This window comes from Lissotriton vulgaris, unplaced genomic scaffold (genome assembly GCF_964263255.1).
Source record: "Lissotriton vulgaris unplaced genomic scaffold, aLisVul1.2 SCAFFOLD_1151, whole genome shotgun sequence".
In the NCBI taxonomy this organism is placed as follows: domain Eukaryota; kingdom Metazoa; phylum Chordata; class Amphibia; order Caudata; family Salamandridae; genus Lissotriton; species Lissotriton vulgaris.
Window position 1 is genome coordinate 633,173 of NW_028244127.1, and position 23,235 is coordinate 656,407.

A 23,235-nucleotide genomic window follows, 5' to 3' on the forward strand; every position below is an offset into this window, starting at 1 on the left:
TGTTGCTTGAAGGTTTTAAGTACATTTAGGCTTAGTAATTGTAGTGTTTCTCACTAGTGTGCTGGTTTAGGTTTTCTTACAGTGTTTTAGTAATATATCAATATATTATGCTATATAGCGTTATGTTACATGCGCGATGATTAAAGGCCTTATTATGAGTTTGGCAGTTCGACTGCCGAAGAACCGCATCTGCAACCGCTAGGAGACCGCTGCGCCTCTGGCCATCCATCCGCCGTATTACAAGTTTGCTGGTGGGCCAGACATGTCCTTGGTGCACCTGCCCGCCATGTTCTCGGTTTAACCTACGGCTGGCGGGCTGTGTTGTGTTAGGCTCTTAGGAAAACCTTAACAGCAGACTGCCGCTGTGATCGTGCCTGCAGTATGTTCCTGGACGGTGTGTATGCCACACCATGGGTGATCGGGGGTGTAATTCCAGGTTGGCACAACATTTGTCCCCCCGCATGCACCCCTTGGCCCAAAAGTAGCAGGGGTCTCCTTTCTTGCATTTCTTGCATGTCTGCCACCCTTTTCATGGCGGGCTCCCCACCATGAAATAGGCGGTGTAAATGAAACTTGGAATATGCTTCGGCACAGCCAGCATATTCCTGCCCAGTTCAATACTTCCAATTACGTGGATCCTGAATCCCAGTGGAGGCGGCAGCCCTGTGGCAGTCTGACCACCATACTCTGAATACAGAGGGTGGAACTGCTGGGATGGCGGTGGTTGGACCACCACGGTGAGCATGGTGGTCCCAGGACCGCCGTACTCATAATAAGGGCTTTTTGTCTTTAAATGAGATCTTTTTGGTTTCTAATAAACCAATATTTTTTACTTTGATTTCCTTTTTTCAGCTTTTCAGGAGTTTTTCTTTTTTAAGAACCCTTTTTGGATTTTTGTATGGTTCCTGGATACTTTGGGTTGGTTTGATGGATTTCCTTTGATTGGTTTTATTTTTGCATTTTTTTGGTGGCTTTTCGGAAATTATTTTTCCAGTTTTTCGTGGATTATATTTTTTTACTAGTGGATACGTAGGTTGATCTGCAGCTACAGAACCGTAAGTCATATCAATCAATCAAGTTTATTCGATGAATTGCATGATAATACACAGAAATATAAAATCACAATACATAAAAAATGTCATTAATAATAAAATACGCGAAGGAATACAAATCAGCACCATTTTCACAGTCCTATAAAGCATCCAAGAGTAGTATTAAAAGCTGTGACTTGATTTAGAAGAGTACAATTATTTTTAAGAGCAATGGTAAACATTAAAAAAGAAATCAGCTGTTAGCAAGACAATCCTATGCCGTTATTTACACTACATTCCCTGTCAGTGGCCTTGGTACACACTTTCCCTATGTGTACTTAGAGTCCTGTGTTAGAGCATTCATTTGTCAGTTTGGACCTCTGCCACCAAGCTTAAAGGAGATATCTAGATAAAGTGAAAACCAGCCACCTTGTCGTGTCTGATCTAAATACAGGTAGAGCATCTGATAGATATGAGAAAGACAACAACTGACAAACAAGGATAATCCATGTTTTTCTCAGGTTGGCATAAGCAGGACAAAAAAAGGGGCCTATTAGGATAGCGGGCAGACTTTCGTCCGCCCGCCACCCTAGCGGTGCTGGGACTGGCTGCCAGTGGTGCGGCGGTCCCGCACCAGCATTTAGGATGCCACAGCCACAGTGGCGGTGGCATTCTCCATCCACAACATTGTAGAGCCACAGTACATGCTGGGTGCATTTGCATGCACAATGTGTGGTGCCTGCCACGTTGTGCATGCAAATGCTGTGGGGTACCATAGGTACCCCGATGTGCATCCCCCACCCCCCAATACACTGGGGGCCCACAACAGGCACCCAACTGCGGTATCCGCATGCCTATCCAAATACTGCTTTCTGCTCCCATTGTGATATGGATGGCGGTGTCTAGCAGACACCACCCTTTTCTGCCGGTCACACAGGTGGTCTTTTCGTCCGCCGGGGTCCCCCCTGCCATACTAATATGGCAGGGAGAAAATGGCAGGCGGGTGGAGGAGAATGTCGGGCGGATCGCCACTGCCATGCGGGCTGTGGCGATCCGCCCGACATTCTAATAGACCCCAAACTGTTCAATAAATTCTAAGGTGGAGCTACAGGACGGACATATAGGGGTTACATTAACATTCGCCCAACTGCTTTTCATAACATTCAGAGAGAAAGTCCCAAATCTAAATTGTATGTAAAGTGCTCATGCTTGGGGTGGTTCAACGTCATCCATATAGGTATCAAGCTTAAAACAACTTTTACCATTTAAAAATCAGGTAGTTAAATTTCCAAGTGACTTAGTATCAGTGCCAGAAGAATCAATACAATTCCAGGACCTTATTTTGATCTGTGGTATCATTTTTTTGTGCTAGACTGCGGATTGTTCCGAGCCCTAGTTTAAAAAAAACACTCCTTGACTTTTTCAAACCAGGCCAGACGCCCTGATTTTCTTTGGAGAATTAGTAATTCCTCCACACCGACTTTTACTGGAATCTGGGTATTACTGTTCTAGAGTCTTACCCAGAACATAAGCACATTAAGAACAGCAACGTGGGTAATAAACTTTAGGCCAAGATCAAATAATAAAGGTAATATAGGCGTATTCTTTGGGAAATTAAGGAGTGCTCTTAGAAATTTGTTTTTGGTGACTTCTAGCTGGTTTATGTGTTCCAGCCCCCACAATTCGGCCCCATAAAGAGCCGCACCCAACCCTTTTGCCCAGTTTATTTCTAGAGTGGGAGAAATTGGGCGAAAATTTGAGCGTTTGACTCTCTATAACCGCTTTGCTGCGGCCAGAATTCCCCCACTGTGCTGAAGAATTCCACGTGTGCGCAGTTTGGACGGCCCCCGAACGTCCACTGCACACGCCCATCGTGACGTCAGGCGGCCGGGGGCCATCCGATGCACAGAAGCGGTTATAATTGTACAAACCACATGCTGAAGAGTCAGTATGCTCTTCTGAATTTGGGGAGTCCATGCCAGGTTATCACTGATTTTGACACACAAGTAATCATAGTCCATGACCTATTCTAGTAATTGAGCACCCAACCACACTTTCCCCTTGGTGGATTTATAAGAATTAAAAAGCATGATCTTTGTTTTTGAGCAATTGATTTTGTGGCCCCAAACTTTGCAAGCTATTGCAAATTTAGTTGACACGTTCTGAATGCCCATTGGGGTTTTAGAAATGACCAATGTGTCATCTGTAAATAACAGAGAGGGTATTAACTTGCCTCCCAATTATGGCGGGTCACCTCCACAGTCATAAAGGTCACTTATAAGCCCCAGCCGCGGCCCGTGGAGGGAGTTACGGTGGGGCAGGAAGGCGGGGAGGGGGAGGGGCAGGGTGGAGGTTGCTAAAAACCGGCATATGGATAATTGCAGGTAAGTAAACAATGTAATTAATAAAACAAATTTCGTAGCGCGCCTTGCATCGCAAATTGCGATGCACTGCGAGCTACGAAATTCGTTTTATTAATTAAATTGTTTACTTACCTGCAATTATCCATATGCCGGTTTTTAGCAACCTCCACCCTGCCCCTCCCCCTCCCCGCCTTCCTGCCCCACCGTAACTCCCTCCACGGGCCACGGCTGATAAGCCCCTTCATTTACAGAGTAAACATGGTTGGAGCCAGCACACAGCCCTGGCTCCCTCCCTTCAAAATCGGTATATCATCGGTTAGGCTACCATCGGAGTTCCACGTTACTTTAGCATAATTATCTTGATGTAGACAGATTAAGAGTTGGAGCAAGCCAGAGGGAAGGCCTAAGCCCCTACGGGGCAGCCCAAAGCCTGGTGCGATCTATGGTTTCAAATACCATTTTAAGATCGACGGACACTACATATAGATGGCCCCTCTTGATCTTAACCTCCTTCCAAATAAGCAAACAAAAGTGAAACACCTGATCTAGGGTGCTTGTGGAGGCTCTGAAACCAGCTTGCAAGTCTGATAGATACTATTATCCTCTATCCAGTTGTGGAGATGTAATAGGATCATTTTGCTAAAATCTCTGGCACACATATATAAGGCTAATGGGCCTGTAATTTGTGGTGTCCCCTCTATCTCCTTTTTGAATATTGGGAGTATTTCCGCACCCTTCCAGATTGTTGGGATATCCCCCCCCCTCGTGTTGGCATTAAAGACTGTATGGAGCAAGGGACCCAGATTTATAAAGATCTCCTGGTAGTCTATCTAGCCCAGGAGCTTTCCCAGTCTGTAGTGAGCTGATTGCGTTCCTAGTTTCCATTAAGGAACAACTGACTAACTCTTTCACATCAAGCTCTTGGTTGCAATCCCTGGCTGGCTCCACTGCCTAACCCTCAGAATCATAGTCCTTTCCAGAATATAATGCCTGGAAGTATTCTTCCCAGAGTTGTGGCTAAATTTGGAAGTCGTCTTCACTGACCGGCTGGATTGCCCCTTTAGAAAGAAGATGCCAGAATAACTGACAGTCCTTCAGTCTAGAAGCCTCAACTAGTATATGCCAGTTCTGTACCTCCTAACTCCGTTTTTATCTCCTCCTGTGTACTCTTATTTAGCCTTCTTTTGTTAATTATATTTCTCTTGCCTGCATTCCTCATTATACCATGGAGCAGTATTACATTTAATCGAGATTGAACTTCCCTGGCTACTAAAGTAGGGCATTATGTTGTTTGATAGTTCTTGATAACTAGATATATTAATATCATCATTTATGTTAGAATTACTCAGTTTCACGAGTGTCTGGACAAACTCAATAAATATTAGGGAGGAGTATGCCATCAGTAGCTACCTGTGTCCACTAGATTCTCCTGTTGTTATTAGTTGTGACCACTGTCGCCATCACCAGATTTAACTGGAGATGTAGAATAGGAAGTCCAGAAAGCCTCAGCAACAGTGCTTTATGGTCACTATCCTCACGATTAAGAATAATCATATCATTAACTTGTGTCCAAAGATCAAGACCTACCATAATAAAATCAATCCTGATTTTAACATTCCCCCTTTTTAAATATAAAATTTGCATTGACATCTGAGGGTGTTCACCCATTGCTTTTGAGCACCGGATAAGCAAGGGTTAATGTCAGAACTTGCTACCCAACATTAGTACATCTTTTAAGGGCAGGTATCTGAAGTCTTTTAACACCTCTGACTTGTTCTTCCTCCTGTACAATTTCCTGTTCATAATCTACTGGCTCATTGGTTGTATTAAAATCGCCGGCTACAATGAGGTAATACGCTTTTTTGGAAGTTTCAAGGAAGTTTGTGAGCGTTGTTATGGTATCAGAGGGCTTGTGGGGGCTATTAAACTGGTTGTATATGTTAATTAATCTGACATAGGTATCCCCTTTAAGCGATAACAAATCTATACCAGGGATCTCCTATATCTAGACGCTTGTTTTTGCAAGCCAAGGAAGTCTTAACCCAGATCAGCAACTCACCCGCAGGTCTGCCATATGTTGACTCTCTGGCTTCTAAACTAAATGTGGTAAAGCCCACCCTATGAATCTGTCTGTTTCCTATGTTTCTTGAAACAGCTGTCCACTAGTTTACCCCACTCCGGGTCATTGAGTTTAGACCGTATCCTTGCAATATTCCAAGATATAATATTCAGTTGCAAATCATTGATTGGGCTTCCCTGTGGTGGATGTCCTATTAGGGGGCTTCCTCTCATTGAGCCTTAGGTGGAAGCATGGTGATCGAGCAGGCCATCCGGGGTATGGTTCACTATTCCATTTGAAGTGTTGTTTGTATCGTCCCCCACAGGTTGACAGTGAGTCATATTTCATGGATTTGTTTTGGGTGGAAACTGTTATATTTTATCATTATTGTAAGTGTTATGTTATTGTTATGTTATTGTTATTTGAGATTATATATTTTATGGGTTGAAATAATTTTTCGCAATGAATTGAATTTGTTGTTTGACATTTCTGGGTATTGAGGTTTATGTTTTTCATATAAATGTGTATCATTATATTTTATCAGTCTTAATTAAAATTAGAGTTTTATTTAATGTTTTGACTGTAATAAAGTATTATGCCTAATATTCATTTAAAACAATTTGTAATGTTGGTTAAGATTTTGCTACACTTTTGGGAGTTTTCTCTGTTTGTATTTGTTTTATAATATACTTATTTACTTACTTATGCCTACTACCCATCCTGGGGTATAAGCCATCAACCGGGACTCTCCAGTTATCTCTGTCATGGGCCTTTTTTTCAATCTGACTTCAGGTGTAACCCATCATCTTGCAGTCAGCCGCAGTGCCAGTTCTTTCTTGGCCTTCCCTTTTTCCTTTGAGGGTTCCAGGTCATGGCTTGCCTGGTGGTGTTTGACACTGGCTTGAGGAAGGTTTGATCTATCCAGCCCCAGCGTCTTTTCATGATTTCCTCATGAGCAGAGAGTTGGAACGACTGCTGTAATAGGTCATTGTTGCTCATGGTATTTGGCTAGCAGATTTGGAGTATTTTCCTCAGACAGGTGTTGATGAACGTCTGGACTTTATTTGTGGTGGTCACTGTTGTCGTCCAAGTTTCTACTCCATACAGAAGGACTGATTTTACGTTATTGTTAAAGAGCCTGATCTTGGTTTGCAGTGTTAGGTCCTTAGGGCTCCAAATCTTCTTTAAATGAATGAAGGCAGCCCTTGCTTTATTGTCGTCCAAGTTTCTACTCCATACAGAAGGACTGATTTTACGTTATTGTTAAAGAGCCTGATCTTGGTTTGCAGTGTTAGGTCCTTAGGGCTCCAAATCTTCTTTAAATGAATGAAGGCAGCCCTTGCTTTATTGATTCTTGCCTTGACATCGGCATCTGTGTGCCTTGCTGGTCTAAGACAATGGGCCTTATTTTGAGTTTGGCAGTCCAATGGACCGCCAAACCCACAGGGGCTACCACTGCGCCAGTGATCTGACCTCCTTATAACAAGTTGGGAGGTCGGACCTCCATGGGACTGCTGCTGCTACCAGGGACCCACACTCCCTGGTGGTCTTGCTGTGGTCTGAGGTCCCTAATAGGCATATTAGGAGTTTCCTCACTGCTACAGTTTTCATGGTGGTGAGCCTACTACAAAAAGTGCAGTGGAAGGGAACCAAAGGGGGTCCTACAGCGCCCCCTGTTGCCTCTGCGCCAGGGGATTCATGCAGGGGTACACATGGTGTGCCCTCTGTCTGCATGCACCCCCAATTCCATTCTCTGCAGGAACCTGCAATGGCGTTCCCACTGCAGTGCCTGTGATGGCTCTCCTATGAGCCTTTACATAGGCACCACTGTCGGAATCTGGTGGGTGGTCGCATTATGGCTTTGGTGGTGTGGCAGTGGGGTGCTGCTGTGACGGCCTGCTGCCATGCCTCCAAAATCATAATGAGGCAAAATGCCCATGTACGTGACAGCATCAACCTCTTCCAGTGCATCACCTGCAAGACTGACTACAGTTGTGCTGGCCATGTTAACCTTCAGGATCTTGGTTTTTCCCCTGTGAAAGTTGAGGCCAACTTGAGCTGATGTGGCTGTCTTATTGTGGGTCTTCTCTTGCATCTGCAGATGGATATGGGAGAGTAGGGCCAGATCGTCTGCAAAGTCCAGGTAATTGAGCTGCATCCAAGGTGTTCACTGGAACCCATTTCATCTCCTTGCTGTGAATGTCTTCATGATCCAGTCTACAGCCAGCAGGAAGAGAAAAGGCAAGAACAAATAACCCTGGCAGGCCCCATTTCTCACTTGGAAGGCTTCTGTGAGTTATACTACATAGACTATCTTGCAGGTCATTCCCTCTTAAAAGTTCCAAATGATTCTTACAAGTTTAATTGGCACACCATAGTGGCGGAGCACTTTCCAAAGGTTCTCTGTCCATGTTGTAGAATGTCTTCTCGTAGTCAATGAAGAACACATAAAGAGGGAGATCTAGTCCATCAACCGTTCAATGATGATGAGCAGTTTTGCAATCTGGTCTGTGCAAGATCTATCTTTGCAGAAGCCAGCTTGCTGGTCTCACAACTGAGGATCAACTTGTTTCTTCATTTTGTTCAGGATGACTCTATTGAACACTTTGTCTGGGTTTGATAGAAGAGTTATCCCTTTGTAGTTTGTGCAGTTACTCAGGTCACTGTTCTTCTGGTCTGATGGCACCTTTTCCTCTTCCCAGATCCTTCCAAACATGGCATAGAGCATGTCTACTGATGTTTTAATGCCTTCATTCAGTGTCTCTGGAGGAATGTTGTCAAGTCCTGCTGCCTTCCCATTTCTCAGATGTTTGAAGGCCTGCCGTATTTCTTCCTTGGTTGGTCTGCTGCAGTCGATTGGCAGGTCCTTGGCAGCTGGCTGAATGTCTGGTGGAGACTGGTGCAGTAGGGGCTGGGTGAGTAGTTCTTCAAAGAGTTCCACCCATCTTCGTTGTTTGCCTTCATTTCCATGATTGTCTTCCCAGCTTTGTCTTCAACAGGGCTTTCTGTCTTGCTGCATCTACCGGAGAGTTTACTAGTTATGTCATAAAGTTCTTTCAAGTTTCAATGGCTTGCTGCTTCCTGGGCTTCTGCGCAAGACCATCACTTAATATTGGCTTGTCTTCCCTTAAGCTTCTCTTTGCAACCTTGTTGGTTTTGGTGTATTCACCTTGAGCATTTGTTCTTTCTGCTCTTCCTTGGCATGTGTTGACTGCTGCTTTATTTTCCATCCTCTCTTGTATTTTGGAGAGTCTCAGTTGAGATCCATTCTTTATGCTGGTGTTTCTAGGAACCCAGAATCACCTGACAGGTTGATTTCACTGCTTCTTTGATCTTCTCTAAGTGACTTTATATTGGGTCTGTCTCATCCTCTAGTTCTTGCAGGAATTGAAACTTGTTACTGAGGGTGATTGAGTATTCACTCCATTTCTGTGCATCTTTGAGAAGGGTAGTGATATATCACTGGCATTGGTTTGTCAGCTCCATCCATACTTTCTTCTGCTTTTGCTTTAGCCTGGCCATGACAGGGTGATGGTCTGATGCCTCTCATCACTGCAGGGACTTCTGGAAATGCAGACATGGTTGATCTGATTCTCTGTTGAATGGTGTGGTGACACCCATGTTGTCTTGTATATTCTTTTGTGTGGGAATATATTTCTGCCTATCACCAGTTCAGGGAACCTTTCACCATTCCCATTCATGTCACCAAGGCCCATAGTTTCTTTATACCCAGTGTAGTCGCTTCCAATCTTGGCAATAAGGGCCCCCAATCACTTGTCTACTCAAGGCATTTCTCCAGGACGAACTGGAGTCTGTTGTTAAACTGTTCTTTTTCCTCTTCTTTGCTGTCATTTGTAGGTGTATACTACTGGATAACATACATCTTGATTCTCTTTTTCTTTGCCCGGAAGGTTGCTGTGATGACTCTCTGACTTTGGGCTTCCCATCCAATCAGATGTCCTTTCTGTAGCTAGGATTTGTTTACATGGTGGGGCAGCTATCCCCACGCATAACCCTCCTCCTTTCGCAGCTAGGCTTGGGACAGGCTATGGTGGAGTTATTTTATAAAATGCTTTCAGCTATTGTTTTGAAGTAATCTAAACCTGTGTTGTTTATGAAGTGTGTTACTTTGAATTGTAGCAGGTCATACATACTTTTGGTTTGTTTGCTAATTTTAAGTGCAATTTAGGTTACAATTTGCTCTATTCGTGGTTATTGCTAGCTTTGCTCTTTTTCTAGAGCTTCAATAAATATATATAGTGTAGTTTGGGTTTTTCCTAGAGTGAATTGGAGCCATCCTCCCACTTCATTCTTGCTGTCATAGACATTCCACCATAGTGTATGGAATTTGGGTTGGCTTCTGTGAAAAGAGCGATGTAGTTTGCCAACCCAAGTGGTTTTTTTAATAATCCAGCGTTTGTTGGTTTTCTGTTTTGAAACGTTACCTACAGTGTTCTGTTATAATAATTGTGAGATTAAACAGTTACTATTTAAGCTATTTATGGTGCTTGTGTGTCTTTTTGAGGATGTACTTAATTAAATTGAGAAACTACTGGGGTACTCTACGTTGTAACTTGAGTTCTATGTGTATCATGTTCATAGAGTTTGACTTAATGAATACCTTCCTAAGGCACTTAGTCTAGGACCATTGTTTCTGTACCGAGCATTACCCAGGAATTGGACTAGTATGTGTCACCCCATTATTTAGAGATTGATTTTCTTGGCACATTGCATTTCTCATCAAGAGGTGACCATGATTCTTATATAGATTGATATTTTCTTGTTACACCATGTATCATATTTCTTCTGGTGGAAGCCTTCATATATATTACTTTGATCTGTCCTTATATTGTGAACTATTACACTGTACGTTTGCACCTTCATTTTCTTTGAATTGCATGGCACTAAGAGGGTGAATAGGTTTATCCTGAATCCTCTCATTCCTGACCCCATTGTCGCATTTGTTTCAGCCCTGATGAAATCCTGTCATATAATAACAGCCGAAACACGTGTTGGCATGAAGCTGTGGCATGAAGCTGTTTTGTTTTGTTAAGAACCGTGTACCAAGAAACTTAATTTAAGAATATGAAATATAATGTCTGAATAATAGATATTGGAAATATACGTGCAATAAGGACCTGATTTGACTTTGGAGTGCTTGGAGTTCTAACGTAAACTGTGAAGAAAAGACTGTTGTCTACTTCCCTAATGAGGAAGACTTGGTGGCTCTACCTCCTCCTTAAGCACCCTATGTAAATGTTTTTTTATAATCTGGATAACTGAAGACCATACTGGTGTGTGCGCCACTTTCCCAAATCACCAATATTATTGTAACAAATTAACGTGGATAGCACTTTTTTTCTATTTTATATAATAGGTCAAGCCAATAACATCCCAGGAGATAATAGATCATTCTCTTGTCTGAGCCTGCTATAATAGTGGGTGCGGTGTGTATGCAATTTAGATATTTAGATAGTGGACAGTGAAATTACACTGGTCTGCCTACACTGGGAGGAGGCGGAAATAACATGCTGCACAGCTGCAAGACAGGAATGGAGTAGTGATGCAGGAGAAAATTTATAGATTCAGAGGAGCTGTAAAACCTAAAAGTAATGGGGAAACGGACATGAAAAGGTAGGATGACTGACTCGAATATTCAGAATAGTGTCATTTGTGAACTTGTGTCTGTGGTACTGGATCCCAACTCCTGTGCTATGCTATGTTATGTTATGTAATGTTATGGTGAATTTATTAAGCATATATTCACCCATAAAGTCTATCGGTGCTAAGGTAGATACTGGCCGCTATGGTAAAAGATTAACCATAGGCTTGTCTGAACAAATAGGTTTTCAAGTGTTTCCTAAATAACTCGTAGCTATCAATAGCTCTCGTTTCAAGTGGGAGAGAGTTCCATGTTTTGGAAGCAATCACTGAGAACCTAGCTCCGCGCAGGCTCTTTTTTTTAACTTCTAGGAACAATCAACAAGTTTAGATTGGCTGATCTAAAATGACGATTTGGAATATAAGGCTGAAATCCCCACCCGCCCTATCATGCCTTAAAACATCATCCAAAATGAGCAATATGCCATAAATTGGAGGAAAATTCATACATGCAATAGTGCAGCTAATATGTATATCTAACAGGCCAAAATGTCAGTAGAGGGAATATTTACAAAGAAGTGGCAGATCGTGACTTTAGCTTCCTTGGCTTAACACCACGCTCCTCCACTTCGGAAACGCAGGGCTGCACCATATTTACAACAGTATGGTGGAGCCCTGCATCAGGCTCCCTTGCACCATGGCTCAAGGGTGTCTGCAATGAGGGGAAGATTGTTTATGACCAGGAAAGTGTCCCTTCCTACACATAAACAAAAGTTAAAAAATATCTTTTTTTATATTATTTATATGAATAAAGGGTCACCTTCCTGCACATAAACAGTCAATGGCATGTTTCTTTTTCTATGTGTCCTGCATAATGCAGGTTTTCCCTGGTCTTAATTTTGATGCTGCCTCCTATTTACGCTGCCCTGGTAAATAGTGGGCAGCGTCAAAATCAATGGGTGTTGAGGTGGAACGCCCACCACAACCCTCATTGCCCTTCCCTTTCACGCTAAGTACAGTGTAAAAAGGTGCCTTATTTACAAGGCAGCGTTAAGCCACGTTTAGCGGTTTAACGCTGCCTTGTAAATAAGGCGAAGCACATATCGCCACAGTAATGTCACTAAAAGTGACGTTCCTGTGGAGATAGGGGCTTGCAAATATGTCTCTAGGTCTGAAATACTAGCCTTCTGGTTGATCCCTCTATAAGAACCAGGGCAGAGTCAAGGGGACAGCCTATAAAACTAAGTAGATAGAAGTGATAGGTAAACACCATTAACTATGGAATACCCTTCCTCTCCATTTGAGAACAGCTTCATCCATCATGGTGTTCAGGAAGGGCCTAAAAACCCATCTTTTTAACATCACTGTTTAATGGCTGTTTCTCGACCCTGGATTCACTCCTATCTGTCTCCCCTCTCTCTCGCGCCAGGATACTATTGGTTTAGTAACAGAGCGCGCTACAAAAGCCTCTATAATAATAATAATAACTATTGTGGTATTAGTCGAGCTATCAGATCTAATTTTGAATCACTTAAAATGTGCCCATGGGTGCTCCCAATTCTGACAACTCTAGGAACAAAAATTATGCTAAACAGCGTTACCAGCCGAGTCCTGAAAAAGATATCCATATCAATAGAGAAACATATCGATTTATGGTGATTAGTAGCATCTGTTTTCAGAGTGTATCAAGACTTTCTTTTCTGTCCCTCTTAAATCTCTCCACAATTCTTTTTCAGACACTCTGTCAGGTGGTCTAACCAACATGTTCTGCTTAACATGCTCCTAGTGACGCTGTTGGTCTTCCGACTAGTCATCTCCTGAAGTTGATGTGGTGACACCCTTGTCTCTACTTAGGGGCCGATTCCGATCTCGTTGGGAAAACCCTCCGTACGAGTCAGATACGAAGTGCTTTCCGACCGACTTGCACCCCGGGCTATGAACGACCGAGTACGATGCGAACACGCGTTTACAGACACGGGTAGCTCGGAGCCCCATTGAGGTCAATTCGAAGCCTGTTGTATGACGCGTTCATAGGCTCCCATTGACGAAAAAGGTATGTTGCGCAAAAGGGCGCCTCCTGCAGTGGGGACATGTCTGTGCCACCCGCACCATACATGCACGTGTTGGGTGGACCCTTGGGTTCCCCCTGTGACCAACTGGTATGGCTACGGGTGAAGGGGGGTCTGGCGCAGACCCCCGAAGTCCGCTTCCCAGAACTTTTAGGAGTCAGAAACTAAGTCTCGATCCGGCTGTCTGAATCGTGCATCATACTGGCTTGGTCAGAAATTGCCTCTATTGACCCTGAAACGTCTCAGTCTGCGATTTCACATTTCCCGCATCGTACTTGCTGACTCATACAGTAGTACAAGTTGGTCGGAAAACACGCGTCCGGCTCGTACTTTTGCGGCCGGATCGCGTTCCGAGCCATTCCGAGCAAGGTTGGAATCAACCCCTAAGTAGTCAAAAAAATTCCTCCGAAATTGTGGTGTTTGTTTTCTCCATCATTTTCCCATTTATCGTGATAAGCATGTTTGTCGAATCTCAAAATTCATATTTAATATTCAAATGATGCATTGTTGGTCTCAGTGCAAGAAACTTTTGTTTGTTTTGAGTATGTAAATGAAGCAGAAAAGTGGATGGTGCCCACTCAAAACGTTCTGGACCATCCCTTTTTTAAGTGTTTGCAAGATTAATCTTGAATGCTGGTGCCTACGAAGGCATGCAATTATTGGGCAGGGTGTACTCTCTTATTTACACTTCTTGACAATATTCAAAGGCCACTGAAACTCTAGGGGTTATTCAAATTACAAATCAAGACAACATGGTAAGAACTCAGTAAAAAATGCAATCATGCACTCTTTTTCTGCCTTCCATGGGATCCCGTGAATACAGATGTTATCTCACCTTGCTTGGTCTTCCAGATTCATTACTTGAGGTTTCTGATTTGACATTTTGGCTCCAATCAGGAATCCTCTCAAACATGTACTTTCAAACGCTCCAATTTAATTTCCGTCATACCCAACTGAGTCTAAGATGTTGAAATGATTGCACAAACTGTTTTCATTTCTAAGGATAGAGAAATCAGTCAATGCTGTGTCACATTTCGTATATGAAGTCCCAGTTGTGGTCATTTCCTACCAAATAGTGTCTAGCGCTGACTGCAACATTTTAACTGCCATTAACTAATTGCAGATTTATCAACTGATAATGTTTCGTTAAAAATAAGCTGTTTGACTGGCCGTGATGAAGCATGGGTGCTACTGAATAAGAGGGAACATCACAGGACAATAAGCCAAAATTAAAGGATCTTTTAGGAGGTAATGTCCCAGGTAGGCACAAGTCTAAGGACAAGAAGGGAAACTGGAACACTCAGTTGGATCTTCTGTAGTAAAAGTCTATGTGCCTTTCTCACAAAGGGCCTCTGCATGTGTGGTGGAGACCCCGCAGTCGTGGGGAAGTCTCCGCTATGAAAATTCTCATTGTGGAGATTCTGTCCAGAGTGTGTAGTCTCCCCCATAGCTGTTGGACCTCAGACAAGCGTGCAGAGGCCCATTGTGAATCAGGTCTTCAGTTGCATGGGCTGTGTTATCGCATTGTTACCTAAAGACATGTATGTTGCAACTGAGGTCGTGCAAGATCCATATCTTAATGTGGGTTTCCAAGGACATTCATAGAGCAGGAAATTTCTGTGTCATCCTGATTGAAGGCAGAGTACAGACCTCCCGTCATGCAGCTCCCTGGGGTAACTCAAGCGTTTATAAAGCTGTATTTCCCCTCTAGTCAGAAAGGTTAAGTCCAGCTCCCCTACAGATCCCATGAGACCGGCCCAATTTCTTGAATCTTTAGATTTCTTCCTCCCTTCCTTGGCCACGCTACTTAATCTCTCCTTCTTTTCGGCTGTGGTCCCTACCTGCTGGAAACAAGCATGGGTCTCCCCTATTATTAAAAAGCCTACTTTAGACCCCACAAAGCTGGAAAACTTTAGACCTATCTCGCTGCTTCCATGGGTGTCTAAACTAGCAGAAGCCCATGTGAATAATGTCCTGTCCCACCACATGGTCCAAAATACCATCTTGGACCCATCTCAGAACGGTTTCAGGCCAGGACATAGTACAGAGTCTGCCCTGTTGACTACCACTGAACACCTCCGGAATATACTTGATTCCCGTCAGAGTGCTGCGCTGATTCTACTTGATCTCAGCGCAGCCTTTGATACGGTCTCCCATAACATCTTGCTAAAACGCCTAGAGGCTATAGGGATTAGTGATCTTGCCCTTGATTGGTTCTGTTCTTTCTTGAAGGACATGTCCTTCCGGGTCTCAGCCCCTCCGTTTATCTCCCAGTCCCACCCCATCGGCCAAGGAGTTCCCAAGGGCTCTGCACTCAGTCCATCCCTTTTTAACCTTTATGTACAGCCTCTCTCGGCAGTGGCCAAAGAGTGGGACCTCACGCTGGTGTCATACGCCGACGACACGCAGCTGGTCATCACTCTCACTGAGGGCCCTTCAATCTCGGCTACGAGATTTAGGGATGGCTTAGCTGCAGTTGCCAAGTGGATGACGGGCAACTGCTTACAAATGAACGCAGGGAAAATGGAGGTGCTGCTCCTCGGTAAAAACTCCTGTTACTGGAGTGATCACTGGTGGCCTTCCTTGCTGGGCCCCATCCCTTCACCAAAAAACTCAGGTGAAAAACTTGGGCGTCTGGCTGGACTCCTCGCTCAGTTTTCAGACCCACACAAAGAAAGTGGAAGCTACTTGTGTGGGCCTGCTGAGGAGTCTCAACCCGATACTCGGTTTCTTCGATTCAAAAACGCGCCAGCTAATTGTTCAATCTATCATTCTTTCTCGGTTGGATTACGCCAGTGTTTTATTTTTAGGCGCCAATAAAGCAGATATAGCACGGCTGCAACGGGTACAGAACTCAGCGGCAAGGGCCGTGGTGGGCCTCCCCCGTAGGTGCTCCGTCAGAACTACCATTCAAAGACTACACTGGCTGCCGATCGAATCTATCTAGAATTCAATTCAAGACCCTCACTATTGCTTTTAAAATTCTTAAATCAGAATGTCCTGAACTCCTACGCCCGCTCTTAGTACCTTACACCCCTCAGCTCAATCTGCGCTCCCTAGGTCAACATCTTGTGACTATCCCCCGAACGAAGCTCTGCCGAATGGGTGGCCGTTCCTTCAAAGTTCTGGGGGCAAAACTTTGGAACTCCCTGCCACTGAACATTCGCTCCCTGAATAACTTGTCCGCCTTCCGGAAGGCAATTAAAACTCATTTGTTCCCTCTGTCCTAGGCCATCTCGCTGTTCCCTCTCATTCCCCTCAGCTGTTATTTCATGGTTATTAGCGCTGGGACGCCTCGTTGCTGGGGCAGCTGTTCGCGCTTAAACAAATACATAACATAACATAACTTCAGCCCTCAGACTATCTCTGACCCTTCTCTGAACAATAATCTACTGTAGAAGCATTAAAATACATCACATCCAGTCCTTTTCCTATATAATCTCCCTACTGTGAACAATGAATGTTTGGTTCCATTGTGCCAGGCAAAGCCACTAATATCATTGACTACCTCCTCGTCAGAGTTCCTAATTCAGACAGCCTTTGAGGAATTGGACCTACACTGTTCATTAGATCGGCCAGAAACAATACACTGGGCTGGGTCTTCCTTTCCTACTTGATACCACCACTTTGTCACTCGTTGCCCCCAGCATTTCTTCATCCGTGCTCCAGGCTCATGTTTACCCTATGCCATCCTTAAAGGTCACCATCAGTCGGCAGTAGCCAATGCAGTTGGCTGGATTGCATATATGAAGCAATCGTGCAGTATCTCTCTACCCTGCGCTGAGGGCCCAGTGACAGTGACACCACTGGGAGTACACATCTACATGCAAACCCGAAGATCACCCGGAAACGACAGAGGCGAGCGAGCCGGTCCATTGGTAACAACCACCTCTGGGATGGAACGGACACAGAACCGTGGCTTTCCAAGGGTCAGAGGCCTCAGGGACACCGGTGGCAGCGGATCCCGAAACGAGAGATGGACCGTTTAAGCTTGCTCTGGAGATCCAGGGAGAACAACGGTAGCATGCGACAGTACAAGTGCCAACAACACCCTTTTCAGGTGGAGCTTCGGACACAGAGAAGGGACCCTTAGCGACTCCTCCAACGCGTTTGGAGCGACAATGCGGCAGCCCACCGGTCAAGTGGAAGCTTGGCAACAAAGGGCCTCCGGGTCGTCCAGTGAGAGGGGACACCCACGAGAGAGGGGTATCCATGAGAGGGATATCCTGCAAATGCAGATCTTGTTGGAGACAGCCACCAGCTGGAGAAAACACCTCAACCAGGATTATACAGTGGACAGCAGCACACCAATGATCCACCATCATTCCATCCGCACTTTTTTACTAACTGCAGTGTTAGAAGAAATGGACTGTAAAGCACACTTCCACGGTGCCAGTACAAAAGGAGCACATCCACAGGGCACCTGAACATTGTGCCAGGGAGAACTAATGGTCCTGGCTGCAAAGATACCCTCGCCGATAGATGACCAGCAGCGCAGAGACTATGTGGAAGTCATCTGCATTGAGTTATGTTTGGGTTTGCAATTTTGTATTCTCTCCCTCAAATTCGGACTTCATTTTGTTTGGATCTTCATTAAAGTTTGGGAGGGATGTAGTTTCGCGCTGGATACGTTCTAGTGTTCAGTATGTTGTCACACACTGAACACCCACCCACCACAGGCGTCATCAGTCAGATGACCCTGCTAAATAAAAAAGGGCTGAGCGCACATGCTCAGGGCCAGTTAACCAACTACAATACCTGTGCCTGTGTCTCCTCATTTTAATAGTATGAGGGCCTAGGGCCCACATACAACAGAAGCCTCTTTCAATGACATGAATCTTTCTAAGAGGCCACAGCACATCACCTTGTAAATGGACTTTTCTTCATTTGTTACATTTATTTACTTCTCACAATTGTTCATGCTACATTGCATAAAGCCCATGGAGTCATTCGGAAAGAGATGTATAGCTGCTTTTAGGAAACATGCCCTCCATTAGTTGCTACTTATTTATGTTATGCAACTACCAACCATTGACAAAGCCAATATTCCTGACTTGTTGTTGGTATGAGGTTACTTAGTGCATCGTATATCTGGATGCTACGACAGAAACAGCAAAATACAAGTCTGGTGGCACACTATGCTAAGCACAGATTTTTCACTCAAATGTGTTTAAGCCACGCCCTTAATTACATTGGTCACGCCCCTTTGACAGACCCCCAGTATTTTCATCCCACTTAAAGCCCTGCATCACCCTCACACTATTAAGTTATTTTAGGCCTGGAACGTATCCCAGTGCCCTGCATTCTGTACACACTTCAGATCATTTCCTTGCACAAAGAAACTCTCTAGGAGGCCTCATTTCACTGTGAAAGTGGCGATTTGCATAGAGAATGAAGGCGTGGCTTTGACATTTGTCCCTGCCAGAGGCGAGGTGTTGGCTCGTCCATGGGTTGCTGTTGATTTTTGTCTTGATCCCTTTTGACGGAGTCTAAGTGCAGCAGATGCAGCTCGGGCTGCTGCTGGGTCTTGAAGCCACTGTAATTAGGCTGTGATGGCCCCTGCCGAGTGCAGTCAATCCATGAATGCCTAATAAAAAGACAACAATTGGCACTTCGAATGTCAGCCTGGGATTCGCTGCTAACTAGATTTGTATTAAGTGGAGCTTGTTAGGGATGGCCTACAGACAGGTGTAGCCGATTCACTAGCTTCATGTTCATGAATAACAAAATACATATATTTGAATATATACAGAGGGCTTCGCCCTCTAGTCTGCGGAATAGTAATTCACATTTTGCTTCCACGCGCCGCCGCATGCAGCATTGGGCATGAGTCAGCCCACTTCAGGCATTAGCTGTCCTGCAGGCAGTGCCAGGGCTGGTGGCTAATCTCTCTTTATGTTGCTTTATATGTTTACTATTACCTTTTCACCTTTAAACTTGTGTTTTTTATTTCACACGTTTGCAAGAAAACAGCATACTTATAAATAAATACATTGCACGCTTGGCACTGCCAGACACTGACATTAGGGAACGTGTCCGTCTCATTTCTATATTCAACACCTTGAGTGATGTGAAGCCAGTCTGTGCACTTTTGAACAATACGTTCCTGAACTTTTCGTCTTCTCTGCTCAATGAATTCATGAGAACTGATTAAGAGCTGTAAGAGACAGACAACCTGTCAGAAATCTTCTTTGCAGCCTGAGGGAACAAGAGTAGCCCAAGCCCTTTAGATAAACTTCCACAGAGACTTTGCTCCAGAGACCCTTTCAGAGGGAAGTCAGAGATTTCTTAAAATTAGGTTTCTCACAATGTTCTGTACAGTGACCTGGGGTCAAGGCTTAATCTTAGGGCGGTGTTGGCTAATGCAAGGTTCAACAACTCAGCAAAGCAAAACAGTTCACAGAATAATGACTGTCAGATCTGCCTGTCATACCTCTATGGTTTGTTGGACCAGTCGGAATTGTCTTTTTTCACATTCCAGAACAATTGCTTGCCTGTCTGTGGGGAACTTGAAACATGGTGGACCACTTGGAGATCAGTCCAGATAGAGAGAGCCTCCTGCCCTTGCAGCGGTGTTAGGGCGCACCCCCAAAGCTTAAGAAACCTTATTATCTGGATTGGCCCAAGGCTCTGTTTGTCTTCAGGAGGCCATGGCAGTACAAAATCAGAGTTCAGAAAACTCCAGGCTGTGTAAGGCGCCTTTGGGTGGTTATTCATTGGTGCACGGCTTCCTTTGCTCTGAATGGATTTGCTAGTTTGGTTCTCCTCTTGTAGAGACTTTCTCTTCCTTTGAGGGCAGGGATAGCAGACTCAGACTGGCCAGTGCTGTTGGATCTCAGATAGGGCAAGTTGGAGCTTAGGATGGAAGGGTTTGTGGAAAATACAAATCTCAAACCAAGGCATAGTAGCTCGCACGGCTAAGAAAGTCCGCTCTACTCAGTAGCAGCACAAGTGCCTTAACTGCAGTTTGGCAGTTCTGACTGGCGTTCTTGAGAAATCGAAACGGAAAATCCCCTGATCCCTTCCAGAAAGGTTGGTTAACATATGCCCACCTCATTTAAGTTAAACTCCAACACTGCATTTTGTATCGGAGCTAAATTGATCTTGTTTTATCCTCTTGCAAAGCTATATTTTAGAAGAAGGATCTTGCCAACTAATATCACATTTGTTAGTTTCACCGAGAGTTAGATATACCTTTCAAGTTTCACAACAATAACTAATTTGTGATGATACTGATAATGTGTTCCTTCATTTCACCTGATGCCCATGCTTTGATGTATCTAAGCACTGTAAACAACATGCGTCGCTGCCAACAGAGATAGCCTAAACTATTAATATTCATTGAACCAGTGGTTAGGTAACACAGATCCTCTATTCTCTACTTACATGACTCAGGGCGCTTTCAGGCAAATCACAGGAGGGAGAAATGTAGTGTTCCTGCCCTGTGTCCATGAGAGTATAACAAGACTGACAGAGGTTGTTACACAAAATCTGTATGTTCCTAAAATTAATATGCAACGTACGGTCCATCGGGAGTGAAGGATGTTAGATTAGACTCCTTTTTCCAGTGCGGCCTGACAAGGGAGAATGGTTATAAAAGTTTGCAAAACTATAGGCTACCGTCCCTGGCTGAGTTCTTCACTGAGGGCAGCAGGTGCAACAGGTCTGGGGTTTCTTCACATAAAAGCATATGGAATCCCTACAGAAATAAATAATTGGAACACACGCATGTTCAATGCAAATAGATCAGTGGTGTAAGAGTGTGCCAAGGGCCCTAGTGCAAGGAAGGAAATGTGCCCCATGACCACTGTTTGAACTGTGAAATATAGCATTATTGAGGCTTCCTGGGACCCCCACAAGTCTCTGGGTCCCGGTGCCACTACACTTGGTGCACCAAATTCAAGCTACGCCCCTGACAAAGATACTGATTCTGCTTATTGGAAATAATTGCGAGGCTTTGTATATTGGTGGCCTGGGGCACATTATTCATTTACTGCTGGTTTGTTCTCAATGGACGTTGACTTTAAAGATAGGCCAGTATGGCCCTAATAGATGGATAGAAAATCATTAGGGGCCCGATGTAGGTGGCAAATACCGGTCGGAAACGGCCAAAATCGGCCGTTTCCGACCGGTATTTGGCACTTTGAGATGTAGGGGGACAGTATTTACCTATTCGGTATATTTACCGAATCGGTAAATTTACAGAATCTGTGAAATACCGAATCGGTATTTTTACCGATTCGGTATCTTCCAGATGTAGGTGGGACTCTTCTGAGTCCCACAGGCCTTTCAGATTCGGTATTTTAACACCCAATTCAATTGGGTGTTAAAATACCGAATCCAGGTGTGCATGCACATGTGTGCATGCACACCTACGCCATGTGACAGACAGACATGTCTGTGTGCCACATGGCACACAAGCCAGTATTGGGGGTGCTAGAGGGTGTCAAAGTGATACCCCCTGCACCCTTGCAGAAATCGGTAATTACCGAATCGGTAAATACCGATTCGGTAATGCCCATTGATTCCTATGGGCTTCAATGCCCATAGGAATCAATGGGCATTACCGATTCGGTATTTATTTTTTTTAAATAAAATTACCTACATCTGCCCTTCTCTTTTTTACCACTTCTTAAATACCGATTCGGTATGAATCAGTATTTATGAAGTGGTAAAAAAGATTTACCTACATCGGGCCCTTGGTCTACAGAAAATCTGTGGTGTTAGATATCTAGTGAGGGCACTGCTTTCATCATATGTGTCAGGTTTTGGTGTTGCACATTCGCTGAAAGCACCTGCCATCTCTTGACATCTGTGCTGGTGAACAAGACACCAGACACTTAATAGAAAATAAATAACTAAGTAATGTCCTTTGGACTTGGGTATTGATTATGATTCATCTCAATATAGAGGGTGTCTGGCAATGTGAGGGTAGGATGAGTTTTGTGAAATAAATTTCACCCAGTTGTTCATAATCAGGAATTAAAATAATAATAAGAATATAGACTCGCATAGGTAACATAATCTCACCATTACTTAAATCATCTGCCTCTTGTTTTCCGTGCACAGCCCAAAGAACTCCCTCAGCTGGCTGCTTCATAAGCTGTGATTTAAGTCGCAAAGTAGCAAGGTGTCAGAACCCCTTTCAGTGGGCCGCAGGGCTAGCAGGAGTTACTGAGCCCATCCATGGTGGCTGAGGCCTTTTACTCCTGATGCCTCAGGACGAGACCTACTCTGGATCCTGCTCAACTGGGCCAAGCAGCCCTTCTGCACCGACTCTCAGTGAGGTAGAGTCAGACAATCAGTCAAGGCTCGCAGAAACAAACCTCAGTGTCTCCGGCGGCCACTCCTGGAATACGGGGTCAGATCCATAGCACTTACCAGCACGGTCATGCTGACCTGGCATTGATGTTCATGGTGGCCCCCTCTCTGGCACGCGGAGCCCCCCACCACGAGGCCATGCAGGCCTGATGCCCTCCACATAAGCCTCGCTCCTCGGCTCAGTCCACGATAGCTGCTCCTAGTGAAGACAATAGCCTTCCATCACTATGACCCTCTTGGTCCAACAAGACCGCAGTCCGTGAGACAGGTCTATGTTATGGCACACACCCATGATCTCTATTCATCAATGACATAGCTCAGCATTAGGGATCCAGACAACAGTACAGTCGGGCACTCAGGGCAGGGATACACGTCTCTTACCCTGCAAAGGGCCATTCTGTCCCAACACAAGGTGTTTTTATTGATTGGCAAGTTTGTGTTTTGTTTGGTAACCAGATGAGTGGTGAAAGCTACCAACAGAACAGTGAGTAGAGGAATGGATGGATCACTGAGCTCATTGATGGATTCATGCATGAATGACTGGATGCAGGAATTTGTGATGGACAAGAGAATGCATCCTGTCTCCACATAAAGTGCGATTTATGCATTTGACATTTTTAAATAAAAAGTCCAACAGATCTTTGGCCTCTGAAGCTCAATCAACAGCATTATGTTAGAGAGGGCATTTACTCATTATGAAAGTGAGGAAGCCATACATGTCAGGAAGTCCAGGTCTGAGGAAGAGATGCTTGGTTATCTGACCTTTGTTTCAGATCTCAGAATGCAGGGAT

The 23,235-nt window shown here is 44.4% G+C and overlaps 1 pseudogene; it reads right to left on the reverse strand.

The window, feature by feature from the left end:
• Positions 1–6,266: 6,266 nt before the first annotated feature.
• LOC147668143 (uncharacterized) lies at positions 6,267–22,516 on the reverse strand (annotated as a pseudogene).
• Positions 22,517–23,235: the final 719 nt, after the last annotated feature.